The sequence below is a fragment of the Cherax quadricarinatus genome, chromosome 8, assembly GCF_038502225.1.
Source record: "Cherax quadricarinatus isolate ZL_2023a chromosome 8, ASM3850222v1, whole genome shotgun sequence".
NCBI lineage: Eukaryota > Metazoa > Arthropoda > Malacostraca > Decapoda > Parastacidae > Cherax > Cherax quadricarinatus.
In genome coordinates this window covers 25270236-25284303 of record NC_091299.1, presented here as the reverse complement: position 1 = coordinate 25284303, position 14068 = coordinate 25270236, and the positions used below count along the sequence as shown (strand labels likewise).

Genomic DNA, 14068 nt, shown 5'->3' with positions numbered 1-14068 from the left:
GTGTTGCTTAGTATATCTTCCCAGCTTATATCGGTTAGGACTTGGTTTACTTGGTCCCACTCTATGTTTTTGTTATTGAAGTTGAATTTGGTGAATGCTCCCTCGTGACTAGTCTCATTTTGTCGGTCTGGGGCTCCTGGCATACATGTCTGAACCTCAATTATGTTGTGATCTGAGTATATTGTTTTTGATATGGTGACATTTCTTATCAGATCATCATTGTTAGTGAATATGAGGTCTAGTGTATTCTCCAGTCTAGTAGGCTCTATTATTTGCTGGTTTAAATTGAATTTTGTGCAGAGATTTAAAAGCTCGTGTGAGTGTGAGTTTTCATCAGAGCTGCCTCCTGGTGTTATTACTGCAACAATATTATTTGCTATATTCCTCCATTTTAGGTGCCTTAAGTGATAGTTACACAGTGGCAACACCTTCATTGTGTTAATCTTGTATTAGGTGGGGATGTACTCATGTAATTGTGGTTGCAGGAGTCAAGGCATTTCTTCTGGCCCCGCCTCTTCACTGACAGGATCTTGTATGGATGCTGCCTCCACTACATCACTCTCCAGATTATTCTACTTCCTAACATCTCTGAGTGTACCCTCTCCACGTATACCCCAGGTATGACTGAAGAAATACTTCCTAACATCCCTGTGACTCACCTGAGTCATGTACATTGTGCTGAAGTGTGTTATCCTGAGGTTTGAGACTTCAGTAATGTCAGCCTGAGCTGAGAGACTTCAGTAGCGTCAGCCTGAGTTGGAAGACTTCAGTAGTGTCAGCCTGAGCTGAGAGACTTCAGTAGTGTCAGCCTGAGCTGAGAGACTTCAGTAGTGTCAGCCTGAGCTGGGAGACTTCAGTAGTGTCAGCCTGAGCTGGGAGACTTCAGTAGTGTCAGCCTGAGCTGGGAGACTTCAGTAGTGTCAGCCTGAGCTGGGAGACTTCAGTAGTGTCAGCCTGAGCTGGGAGACTTCAGTAGTGTCAGCCTGAGCTGGGAGACTTCAGTAGTGTCAGCCTGAGCTGGGAGACTTCAGTAGTGTCAGCCTGAGCTGGGAGACTTCAGTAGTGTCAGCCTGAGCTGGGAGACTTCAGTCGTGTCAACCTGAGCTGGGAGACTTCAGTAGTGTCAGCCTGAGCTGGGAAACTTCAGTCGTGTCAGCCTGAGCTGGGAGACTCCACAGTGCCATCACTGGCACCGTGGAGGAAGTGCCAAACTGCTGTTAGGAAGTAGATACACATATTTAGGTTGAGTTACACAGTACTGGCTGGTCACAATTCTCTTACATAATAAGATAAGAGTAAATTTTCTAAAATAGGTATAAAATGTCAGTGATGTATTTCCACGGGGTGGGAGTCTTCGTCAGGACTAACTATTGGTTGGCTGAGTATTACGGTAAACATACCTGGAGAGGGTTTCGGGGAGTCAACACCCCCACGGCCTGGTCCATGACCAGGCCTCGCGGTGGATCATGACCAGATCAACAAAGCTGTTGCTGCTGGCCGCACACAGTCCAACGTACGAACCATAGCCGGCTGGTCAGGTACTGACTTTAGGTGTAAGTAAGTTTATTCAGGTATACACAAATACAGTTACATAGATTATCATACATAGCAGCATATGTGTAGAGAACCTAAGATAACCCAAAAAAGTCAGACAGTGACTTATTTAAATTGGGGTCCTAACCATTGTGTGTCCAGCTCCCTGCTCCCTCTTGAAGACAGGCAGGGGTCTATTGATAATCCATCTTATGTATGCTGGAAGGCCCCTGACACTTATTGTTATCTCTTATCGTACTCGTGGTGCCACTGCTTTTCACTGGGAGGATGTTACACCACCTGCCGAGTCTTTACTTTCGAAGAGAGTGATTTCGGTGTGTAGGTTTGGAAGTAGTCCCTCTAGGATTTTCCAAGTGTATATTATCATGTATCTTTCTCGCCTGCATTCCAAGGAGTACAGGTCCAGTAATTTAGGTGTTTTATGGTACTTGTACGTGTAATAAAGGTTCTCTGTATATTCTCCAGGTCTGCAATTTCACCTGCCTTGAAACGAGCCGTTAATGTACAGCAATATTCCAGCCTAGAGAGAAAAAACGATTTGAAGAGAATCATCATTGGCTTGGCATCCCTAGTTTTGTATGTTCTCATTATCTATCTCATCATTTTCCTAGCAGATGTGGTAGATACATTGTTGTGATCTTTGAATGTGAGATTCTCTGACATTATCACTCCCTGGTCCTTCACATTAGTTTTCCCTCTGTTGTGTGATTGAAATTCGTTTTACACCCTGATACAGTTTTTATTTCCTCGAGTTCTCCGTAGCGGAGTAATAGAAATTTGTCTTCAGCGAACTTCATATCGTTTTCTTCGACCCATTTAAAGACTTGGTTAATGTCCGCTTGAAGTCTTGCAGTGTCTTTATTGGAGGACACTGTCATACAAATTCTGGTATCGTTAGCAAAGAAGAACACGGTGATGTGTCTTACATCTTTGTCTATGTCAGATATGAGGATGAGGAACATGATGGGATCGAGTACTGTAACTTGTGGAACAGAGCTTTTCTATGTAGCTTCCTCTGACTTTACTCTGTCTATTGTTACAATTTTGATCGCATATTGATTGTTCTCCAATGCAGATGTGTGAACCAAGAGCTGGACTCTCCTTCCCAGCACCTTCATGCTGGGAGAGTCATGAACCAGGAGCTGGACTCTCCTCCCCAGTACCTTGATGCTGGGGTAATCATGAACCAGGAGCTGACTCTACTCCCCAGCACCTTGATGCTGGGGTAGTCATGAACCAGGGGCTTGACTCTCTTCCCCAGCATCTTGATGCTGGGGTAGTCATGAACCAGGAGCTGGACTATCCTCACCAGCACCTTGATGCTGGAGGCCATGAACCAGGAAATGGACTCTCCTCACCAGCATTTTGATGCTGGGGTCATGAACCAGGAGCTGGATTCTCCTCCCCAGTACCTTGATGCTGAGAGTCATGAACCAGGCCCTGGGAGGAGAGTCCAGTTCCCTCGAATCTACGGCTAGTAATCATACCTCCTATAAAAATCATGCCAATTACAATGATCCTAAACATCAAACATTGAAACGTACTGCTTGCACACTAGAATTAGTCTATAGAAAACATCGTACCCCAGAAATGTTGTCTCTTCCAAACTGCTCTTGCTGCCGCCAGAGAGCGTATGACAGAGAAGCGGCAAACACACTGGGAAAAAATTGTCAGTGGTCTCAATGCTCACACTCAACTTAGCCGGGCTTGGAGGGATATAAACAGAATTAAGGGTAACAGGACTGATCAAATCGTTCACCCTCATCCCTTACATAGGGCGAATGAGTTAGCGCTTGGGCTTCCACATCTAGCTATGACAGTCTTCCCAGTATCACGCAGGCGAAATTAATGGACAAACATGATGCAAGGGAGAGACTGATTTGTTCTATGCTCAGCAAGGAAGATGGCTGCAACATTCTTTCACTAACTTTGAACTTGATGCAACACTAACAAAGGGCAGCTCCACGTCGCCTGGGAAGGATGGTGTTACAACATACTCAGATTGCTATGTAGAGTACTAGGTAATCCTTTATTTGAATTACATAACATGAGCTATGTAACTGGGAAGCTCCCTAAATCTTGAACCAACAGCCTCATCATTCCCATTCCTAAGCACAATCAACAAAAACTCATTTCCCCCAATATCTCTTACTAGAGCTGCTTGTGTAAAACATTCGAGAGGATGATTCTTAATCGTATCATGCACAGAATTAAAAAAAATTTGTCTACCCGGTTGCATGATTTCATGCATGGAAGGAGTGTGCATCATTGCATAACCACCTTTCTCACTCTGCACACTGACAGCTCATACACTACCTTCCTTGACCTTAAATCTGCTTTTGATATAGCCAACCGACATGTAATCATTAGTGAACTTGCCAGAATATATGTTGGATTATTATTATTATTATAATCAATGGGGAAGCGCTAAACCCGGAGGATTATACAGCGCTTAGGGGGGGGGGATGTGGAAGGCATTCATTCAGGCTTAATTCGGGGAACTGGAGCACAGATCCAATTCCCTAAATCAAGAGCCCCTCACCAACATCAAGAAACCTTCCTTGAGGGGAATAAATGTTGGAGGATGGCTTCTTCGCTGGATTAAAGGCTACCTGTCCAATATAAAGTCGTCTATGTTGTTCCTGAGACATAGAAGTGTAACTAAAGATTTTGAAATAGGAACCCCACAAGGTGTGCTTAGTCCCACTCTATTCAGTATTCTAATTAATGCTTTACTTAATGTTATGATGATCAATTAGACACATGTGCAACTCTTGGGTATCTTTATTGAGGAAACGTTTCGCCACACAGTGGCTTCATCAGTCCATACAAAGTAATTGAAATTTCTCATCGTTGAACTTCATATTGTTTTCTGCAGCCCACTGAAAGATTTGGTTGATGTAGTGAGAATCTTGAAGAACAGGAGGAGAATGAGGTAATCAGTCCCTCAACCTTGAGTCGATGTGGTCAGTCCATCACTTAGAGTTGTGGCAGGTTTTCATCCCAGGTATGGAGCTAATGTTAAAATTGTGAAAATGATGTATCTTGCTTATGTTAGATCATTGGTTGATTATGCTGCGCCACTACTTGCACTCGTGTCTGACTGGAAGCTTGGAGGGCTGGAAAAACTGCAGAACGAAGCAATGAGGATCATCCTAGGATGCCCTCGTACTGCCAAAATTTTAAGAACATAAGAAAGGAGGAACACTGCAGCAGGCCTGTTGGCCCATACTAGGCAGGTCCTTTACAATTCATCCCACTAACAAACATTTGACCAACCCAATTTTCAATGCCACCCTAGAAACAAGCTCCGATGTGCAAGTCCCACTCAAATCCAACCCCTCCCACTCATGTACTTATCCAACCTAAATTTGAAACTACCCAAAGTCCTAGCCTCAATAACCCAACTAGGTAGACTGTTCCACTCATCAACTACCCTATTTCCAAACCAATACTTTCCTATGTCCTTTCTAAATCTAAACTTATCTAATTTAAATCCATTACTGCGGGTTCTCTCTTGGAGAGATATCCTCAAGACCTTGTTAATATCCCCTTTGAACATTAAAATGGTATAAAATACCGACAGGTTGTTAGGTAAGACACATATGCAACAGTTAGGTATCTTTATTTCGAAACGTTTTCGCCTACACAGTAGGCTTCTTCAGTCGAGTACAGACAAGTTGATAGAAGCAGAAGATACTTGAAGACGATGTAATCAGTCCATCACCCTTAAAGTTTTGAGGTGGTCAGTCCCTCAGTCTGGAGAAGAGCATTGTTCCGTTGTCTGAAACAATATGAAGTTGAAGTGACAGGATGGAGCCTTTATATAGTGCCAGGAGGTGAGACGTAGGTTGGTTTGGGAGGGCAGGTCCCTCTCAAACCCATTCTGTCAGACACTGCAACACAAGGGTATCTTGGTACAGACCATCAACTTCGACCTCTACTAGTGAGAACGGCTGGGTTTGAGAGGGACCTGCCCTCCCAAACCAACCTACGTCTCACCTCCTGGCACTATATAAAGGCTCCATCCTGTCACTTCAACTTCATATTGTTTCAGACAACGGAACAATGCTCTTCTCCAGACTGAGGGACTGACCACCTCAAAACTTTAAGGGTGATGGACTGATTACATCGTCTTCAAGTATCTTCTGCTTCTATCAACTTGTCTGTACTCGACTGAAGAAGCCTACTGTGTAGGCGAAACGTTTCGAAATAAAGATACCTAACTGTTGCATATGTGTCTTACCTAACAATCTGTCGGTATTTTATACCATTTTAATGTTCATTCTGTCAGACACTGCAACACAAGGGTATCTTGGTACAGACCATCAACTTCGACCTCTACTAGTGAGAACGGCTGGGTTTGAGAGGGACCTGCCCTCCCAAACCAACCTACGTCTCACCTCCTGGCACTATATAAAGGCTCCATCCTGTCACTTCAACTTCATATTGTTTCAGACAACGGAACAATGCTCTTCTCCAGACTGAGGGACTGACCACCTCAAAACTTTAAGGGTGATGGACTGATTACATCGTCTTCAAGTATCTTCTGCTTCTATCAACTTGTCTGTACTCGACTGAAGAAGCCTACTGTGTAGGCGAAAACGTTTCGAAATAAAGATACCTAACTGTTGCATATGTGTCTTACCTAACAATATCCCCTTTATTAATACCTATCTTCCACTTATACACTTCGATCAGGTCTCCCCTCATTCTTCGCCTAACAAGTGAATGTAACTTAAGAGTCTTCAATCTTTCTTCATAAGGAAGATTTCTAATGCTATGTATTAATTTAGTCATCCTACGCTGAATGTTTTCTAACGAATTTATGTCCATTCTGTAATATGGAGTTTACCTGGAGAGAGTTTCGGGGGTCAACGCCCCCGCGGCCCGGTCTGTGACCAGGCCTCCTGGTGGATCAGCGCCTGATCAGAATTGAGCTGCATAATCTAGGTGAGACCTTACTAATGATGTATAAAGCTGCAGTATGACCTCTGGACTTCTGTTGCTTACACTTCTTGATATAAATCCCAGTAATCTATTTGCCTTATTACGTACGCTTAGGCATTGCTGTCTTGGTTTAAGGTTGCTGCTTACCATAACCCCCAAGTCCTTTTCGCAATCTGTATGGCTAAGTTCTACATTATTTAACTTATAAGTGCTAGGGTTATGGACACTCCCGAGCTTCAGAACCTTGCATTTATCTACATTGAACTGCATCTGCCACTTTTCTGACCAAGAGTAGAGTTTGTGGAAAAAGACACTTATGTACAGTTCAGGACATTTAATAAAGGAAACGTTTCGCCACGAGTGGCTTCTTCAGTCCTAATACAGAGAAAACTAAGAAAACACATATATATATAGTGGCGGGAGTCAGGTGAGGTGATGCGTGGGTAGAGGTGGTAGTAGTAGTAGTAGTAGTAGTAGTAGTAGTAATGGAACTAAGAAGGTGAGGCTAGAGAGGGACCTGCTGGCATCAAGTAATACCAGTTCCCAGGATGGGTAATATCCTCTTGTGTACGAATGGTATATAATACCGACAAGATGAGAGTAAGACACATGTGCAACATCTGGGTATCTTTATTGTAGACGTTTCGCCATCCAGTGGCTTTATCAACACAAATTCTAGGACATAACTTGAAGACAGTAGAACTATGTACAGAAGATGAGGTAATCAGTCCCTCAACCTAGGAGTAGGTGCGAACAGCACCATAGTCGTGGTGCTGTTCGCACCTACTCCTAGGTTGAGGGACTGATTACCTCATCTTCTGTACATAGTTCTACTGTCTTCAAGTTATGTCCTGGAATTTGTATTGATAAAGCCACTGGATGGCGAAACGTCTACAATAAAGATACCCAGATGTTGCACATGTGTCTTACTCTCATAATATCCTCTTGCTTAGTAATTTTGAAATACTGTAACTACCGGATTTTTGCTTTATAGTGTTACTGACAGAAATTAGTGCAGCTTCAATGCATTTTCTCCGTCTTAAGTCGTCTTCTTTAATAACTAGTTTAGCTTCATTGAATTTCATGAGGTGTCCAACATCGTCTCTATGTTGAACACATGCGTTTTTGCGGTCATCATTTCTGCAAGCATTTTTGTGTTCTGCTATCCTAATGTCCAGAGTTCTGGCTGTTTCCCCTACATATACTTTGTCACACCCCCCACATGGTATAGTGTAGATTCCTGCACTTGTGCCAGAATCATGCTTGGGTTTTTGTATCAGGTTCCTAATAGTAGTTGAAGAGCTGGTAGATATTTTAGCCAGTTTTCTGTCAAACATTTTTGAAACATTAGTGGCAACGTTGCTGACCGGTAAAACGATGTAACTTGAAGGCTTTTCTTCAATTTGATAGGTGTTGGTCTTGCTGAGGATACGTGTTGCACGTTTCCTGCAGTCACGTATGAAGTATAAGGGAAAGTGTAGTGAACTAAAAGAGTTGGTGATGTATGTACATTCTTCTTCGAGGAACTGCGGACTGGAAATTCTGTAGGCTCTCAGAAAGAAGCCAATAACTACCCCTCTTTTAGTTCTTGTGTCATGGTGAGAGAAGAAATGTAGAAGATCATTCTTGTAGGTAGGCTTCCGGTAGACTTTAAAAGAAAGTTTGTTTTCCCCTGTGCGTAAGAGAACGTCGAGAAAAGGTAACTGGTTGTCCTTCTCCTCCTCTAGAGTAAATTTAATAGCAGGTTCCAGAGTGTTGATGGTGTTGAGGATGCCCTGTACGTCAAGATTTTTGGGTACAATGACCAAAATATCATCTACGTACCGCATCCAAGTAACTGAACGAGGGATGTTACTGAGGATCCTTCTTGATTCCAGGTCCTCCATATATAAATTGGCAAGAACTGCACTAAGGGGGGATCCCATGGCTAGTCCGAAGAGTTGTTTGTACTTCTTGTCCTCGAACCTAAAACAGTTATAACGAACACAAAGTTCGACAAGGCTCACAAAATCTTGGCGGGGTACAGGTAACTCTGTATCATCTTTAATCACCCTGCGAAGAAGATCAGTGGCTTGATCAACTGGGACATTGGTGAATAAGGCAGTCACGTCAAAACTTGCAAGCTTCTTATCACTCATGTCGAGATCCCTGATACGGTTAAGGAGGTCACCCGAATGCTTTAGATGAGCCTGACTGATTGTACCCAGGAGCTTTGACAAATATTTCGCCAAAACTCCTGCTAGACTGTGAGGGGCGCTGCCGATTCCAGATGTAATGGGTCTCATAGGCACATTTGGTTTGTGGGTCTTTGGTAAACCATAAAGTCTAGCTGACTTGGGGTTGGTAGGGATGAGGCGCAAGAGCTTTTTACCTTCTGATTTCCTGAGTATACTGCGGGTCTTACTGAGAAAAGAATCTGTTTCTTTCCTCCATGCATGTTCGGGGATGGAAACGTATGTGTTGGAGTCGTTCAATAAATCTTGCATCTTACTAACGTAGTCTGTACTGTTGAGGATGACTCCTCCTCCTCCTTTGTCCACTGTGGTGATGAGAAAAAATGTCCTGAACTGTACATAAGTGTCTTTTTCCACATCTTGTCGGTATCACCATACCATTTCCTCAAGAGTAGAGTTTGTCTAAATCCTCCTGAAGTTCCCTAACATCTACGTTTGAATCAATTATCCTACCTATCTTTGATCAATTATCCTATCTTTATCAATTATCCTACCTATCTTAATCAATTATCCTACCTATCTTAATATGCGGAAAGAACTTGATATTCCAAGCATCAGAGATCGTGTTACTGAAAGAAATATCCTAATTGGGGTCAATATGCTTAGGTTAGCCCATTCAAACCCCTGCACAGAATCCCTCCAAACTTTCCTCAGCACTGGTGAGCATCCTTCCAGATGGATCGAAAAAACTGGAACCGACCTCCGCATGAATCAGATACATGATCTATGTCAAGTAAGCCAACAGCGGCACTTCCCTGCTCCATAGGATATTACCCCATTCCAAACTACTATTCCTCCATCCCTCCCCCCCCCCCAAAAAAAAAAAAAAAAAATTCTTCTTAAATCATTACCAAAGCTTCGCCTTGAAGCCAAACATGATGCCTTAAGCTGTATTGATAACTTAGTTACACAGAACACTCTTTCACAAATTATTTACGTTGATGGTTCTGTTCACCAGTCCACTGATGCAGCTGGTAGTTCTGTTGTCATACAGAGTGATGGCTCTCATAAAGAAATTGGAGCACGCATCTACCCTTCAAACAGAACTGTTTGTCATACTCCTTGCACTCAAATGCGTCCATGTATCTAAGGTTGACACTTTAATTGTAACTGATTCTCTGTCATCCATAAATGCTCTCAACTCATTAAGTATAAATTGTGGCATGCTTGTGTCAGAAGCCAGACACAGGTATGGTAAGATTGTGGACAGTGGAGTCAGAGTGCACATGCTGTGGATTCCATCTCACATTGGTCTTCAGATGCATGAAAGAACTGATAAATTGGCTAAGCTGTATGCTTTCAAAGAGGGAGTAGATTACAATCTTGGGTTGTCAGTTAGCAGTGTGAGAATAATGCGAAAAGAACTTCAACTGAAGTTTATTGACTTAAGACTCGGGGAGATTACCAGTCAGTCCATCTATAATCATTCTATCATGCAGAAGAAGCCACATGTCTATGGTGTTTCCAACAAAATAAGCAGACTCTTGGATGTCACTACTGCCCGGCTCCGGCTCGGTTACAAGTATCTTTGGCAGGTTAAATCACCACCACCAGATGTAGACCAAACGAAACGTTAACTTTACCAGATGGACTATTGTCACACCCTGCGTCACTATGTACTGGAGTGGAGTATATCTGGAGTATGAATTCAGAGACAACTCACTCAGAAATGTTCAACAAATGGCAAAGTATTTTATCCACACTGGTACATTACAAACCATTCTGGAAAAATAACCTGACTTTACTCACTCTAAATAAAGCATTATCACGTGTGTGTGTGTGTGTGTGTGTGTGTGTGTGTGTGTGTGTGTGTGTGTGTGTGTGTGTGTGTGTGTGTGTGTGTACTCACGAAGTTGAGGTTGCAGGGGTCGAGTCCAAGCTCCTGGTCCCATGTGTGTGCGTGCTCACCTATTTGTACTCGCCTATTTGTGGTTGCAGGGGTCGATTCATAGCTCCTGGCCCCACCTCTTCACTGATTGCTGCTAAGTCCTCTCTCCCCCCTGTATAGTCCATGTATGATAAATTAGACACATGTGCAACTCTTGGGGATCTTTATTGAGGAAACGTTTCGCCACACAGTGGCTTCATCAGTCCATACAAAGGAGAATCTTGAAGAACAGGAGGAGAATGAGGTAATCAGTCCCTCAACCTTGAGTCGATGTGGTCAGTCCATCAATCTTGAATAGAATACGGCATACGTGCTGAGAAGGAGCTTATAAACCGTTGGCAGGAGAGGTGCAGCAGTCATAGGTGGTGTAACATTTGTTCAATGTTGCCTAATTGTTCAATTGCCTAATTCTTGGGCACGACCTACTTCAACATTGAACAAATGTTACACGACCTATGACTGCTGCACCTCTCCTGCCAACGGTTTATAAGCTCCTTCTCAGCACGTATGCCGTATTCTATTCAAGATTGATGGACTGACCACATCGACTCAAGGTTGAGGGACTGATTACCTCATTCTCCTCCTGTTCTTCAAGATTCTCCTTTGTATGGACTGATGAAGCCACTGTGTGGCGAAACGTTTCCTCAATAAAGATACCCAAGAGTTGCACATGTGTCTAATTTATCAACATGTCGGTTCTCTGAACCATTCATCTACATAGTCCATGTATAAACTAAGTAAAACTATGAATAGACCATGTGTAAACGTGTAGATGATTCATTACCGTTGTAACTTGTCATGATTGTAACCAGATCTAACTTTGGGGTCCAGTCCCTGGACCCATTATGTACCACTGTAATCTTTTTTGACTACCGCCCACAGGACGGGTATGGTGTGCATAATAAAAACATTAAACTAAAAAAAAAAACTGGGGGAAGCCGGTCGTTAACATGGTCTCGTGTGGTCGTCTTGCTCGTCAGGGTTTAGGTCCACCTGACCTAATTGGCACTTTTCGTCGTCCCAAATCCCAACCAGGTTTATGATGTTTCTTGGTTTAGAAAGACACGTAAGCAAACACTATAACATATTTATTAGAAAACGTTTCGGTCCTGGGACCTTGATCAAGGTCCCAGGACCGAAACGTTTTCTAATAAATATGTTATAGTGTTTGCTTACGTGTCTTTCTAAACCAACTTGTCGGTATTTATTACCAAGGTTTATACCATGATGTTTCTTCACCAGAAACTGGGCAAGCGGGGCTCCGTACGGCGTCAGCTGCGGCGGCTCTAGAAACCTCAAAGAAAATAATGAATACTTTTATTTCGGAAAAATTGGAACTTATTGAGTTATGATAAAATAGACCCATGAGATACAGCTGCCTGAATAAGGGCAAAGGAATCTTGTACCCGTCCTGAACCATGGTTACCTCTGCTGAGGTAGTCAGTGCTGATAACTGCCTCAGCATAAATGAGTGAGAAAGTTGGCCTTGTTGCTCTCTGACACCTGCTGTCCCTGTTTACCTAATAGTAAGTAGGTACCTGGGCGTTAGCTGATAGTTGTGTGATCGTGTCTTGGGGCAGAGAAGTAAAGGACCTCCAGGGAAAAAAAGGACCCCAGTAGAAATGTCACTTTTTTTTTTTTTTTGGGGGGGGGGGGGGAAGGTTACTGTGGGTAATTCACACATATGTTACTATGTGTGACAATTTGTGTAACTATATTTATGTGTGCCTGTACATGAATAACCCCTCAAGGGAGGTTCCTTGACGCTGGTGAGGGGCTCTTGATCTAGGGAATTGGATCTGTCCCTGTTCACCTATCAGTAAAATGGGTACCTGGGTGTTAGTGGACTGGTTTGGGTCGCATCCTGGGACAAAACTGACCTAATTTGTGGGAAATGCTCAGCATAACAAGCTGCTTTTTATACAGTAGTATGTCATTGTTGTCAGCTATGGTCTGTATACCTTGTACATGTACTTGTAGTAAATAAATATTATTATTATTGTAATGCACCTTGTGGAAAATACTGTATATATTTTCCGGAAATACGGTAATTTATAGATAAATAGATGCCCTATATTGTATTTTTAAAAGAAGTATGTTATCGAAAATGGGAAACCTGCGGCTGGGAAGGTCAGTCGCCATTGTTAATTTGAATTGTATACGACGTTAGTGTAATGGGAAGGAATTTTCGTGCTGTAGAGGTTAAAATTGGGCTGACACCTCAAATAGGAGGCGAAATTGTTGGATGTGCATTCCTGCATAACTTGAGATATCAGGCGACAGGACAACTCCAGGAACCTCAGATAAGTCTGTTATGTTATAACTCTGGCCAGTTGTTATTTTCATGTATAGACAGTGAGGTTTTCTGAGTATGATACAACTTAATCTCCAGTTAAATTGGTGAGTGATTTTTAAGATATTCTCCTTCTGTTATGTATATGTGTATCTATAATCATTTATTATTTTTAATATACAGTCCACAAATTTATATATTTACCAGTATGCCAGGTGATGTATTTTTTATTTGTAAATAATAGGTCCAGAGTAACTTGTGGTTATGACAGTGGTAGGTATCGAAGGGGGACATTTTTTTGCGACCTAGTGTCCCAAATTCCTACTTGTCTAACTGATAAATAATAATTATCTTTGTTCATTTACTGTTATGTAAATAATGATACATTGAGATAAATGTAATTTTCCACACACCTGAATAAAACTTCCTACTTCGTTAAACTCCCATATTTTATTCAGGTACAGGTTCACATATTTAGGCAACTACAAATATCATACATATTAACATTTGCAGTAATTGCAGACGAGCAGTAAAGATGCAAATTAACCATGTGGGCAATTGAATGATAGCTCTAGGCCCTTCGTGTTTCAACCAACACGTCATCAGGAACTTGCAATGTTGCAGAAATTGAGGAGGAAATACAGGCAGATTCATTCTGGGGAACAAGATTAGATTTAGATTTTGCCTCCGAAGTTGCTAGTATATTGTGCACCCCACATCCATCCTGTGGACGGTAGCGTAAGAGCATATGGATACACAAAAGGCATAGGAACTAGGCTCCAAAAGGGTTAACAGGAATACATTTGGATTTATATCTACATATCTACAGTTCACTTATCTGTTACAAGCAAATTTAGGAAATTTGCTTAGTATATCTGGTATCTTATGTTCATTAATAAGATATCTTGACATGTCACATAGGTTATTATGCTGTCTTTCTCTATATTCCTCAATAAGTGGACAATTAAGCACATAGTGTTCAAGACAGTGAACAGTTGCCTCCTGAATAACAGAGGTAGATGCCACTTTCTGTATATAGATTGTTTTTGTTTTTGTTTTTTTTCAACAAGTCGGCCGTCTCCCACCAAGGCAGGGTGACCCAAAAAAGAAAGAAAATCCCCAAAAAGAAAATGCTTTCATCATCATTCA

General features: G+C 42.2%; 1 protein-coding gene across 3 annotated transcripts in view; it reads left to right on the top strand.

Moving 5' to 3' along the window:
• Nucleotides 1-14068, top strand: part of LOC138852413 (hydroxylysine kinase-like) — a 103718-nt gene that overhangs the window by 16843 nt on the left and 72807 nt on the right. The window contains exon 1 of one of the 3 annotated variants that reach the window (XM_070082970.1): nt 6389-6507. The exons of 1 other annotated variant lie outside the window; for it this stretch is intronic. The gene's annotated coding sequence lies outside the window, so the exon portion shown is untranslated. Of the gene's footprint in view, nt 1-6388; nt 6508-11893; nt 12153-14068 lie in introns of those variants that run through there. One more of the 3 variants, XM_070082969.1, reaches the window with a different exon arrangement.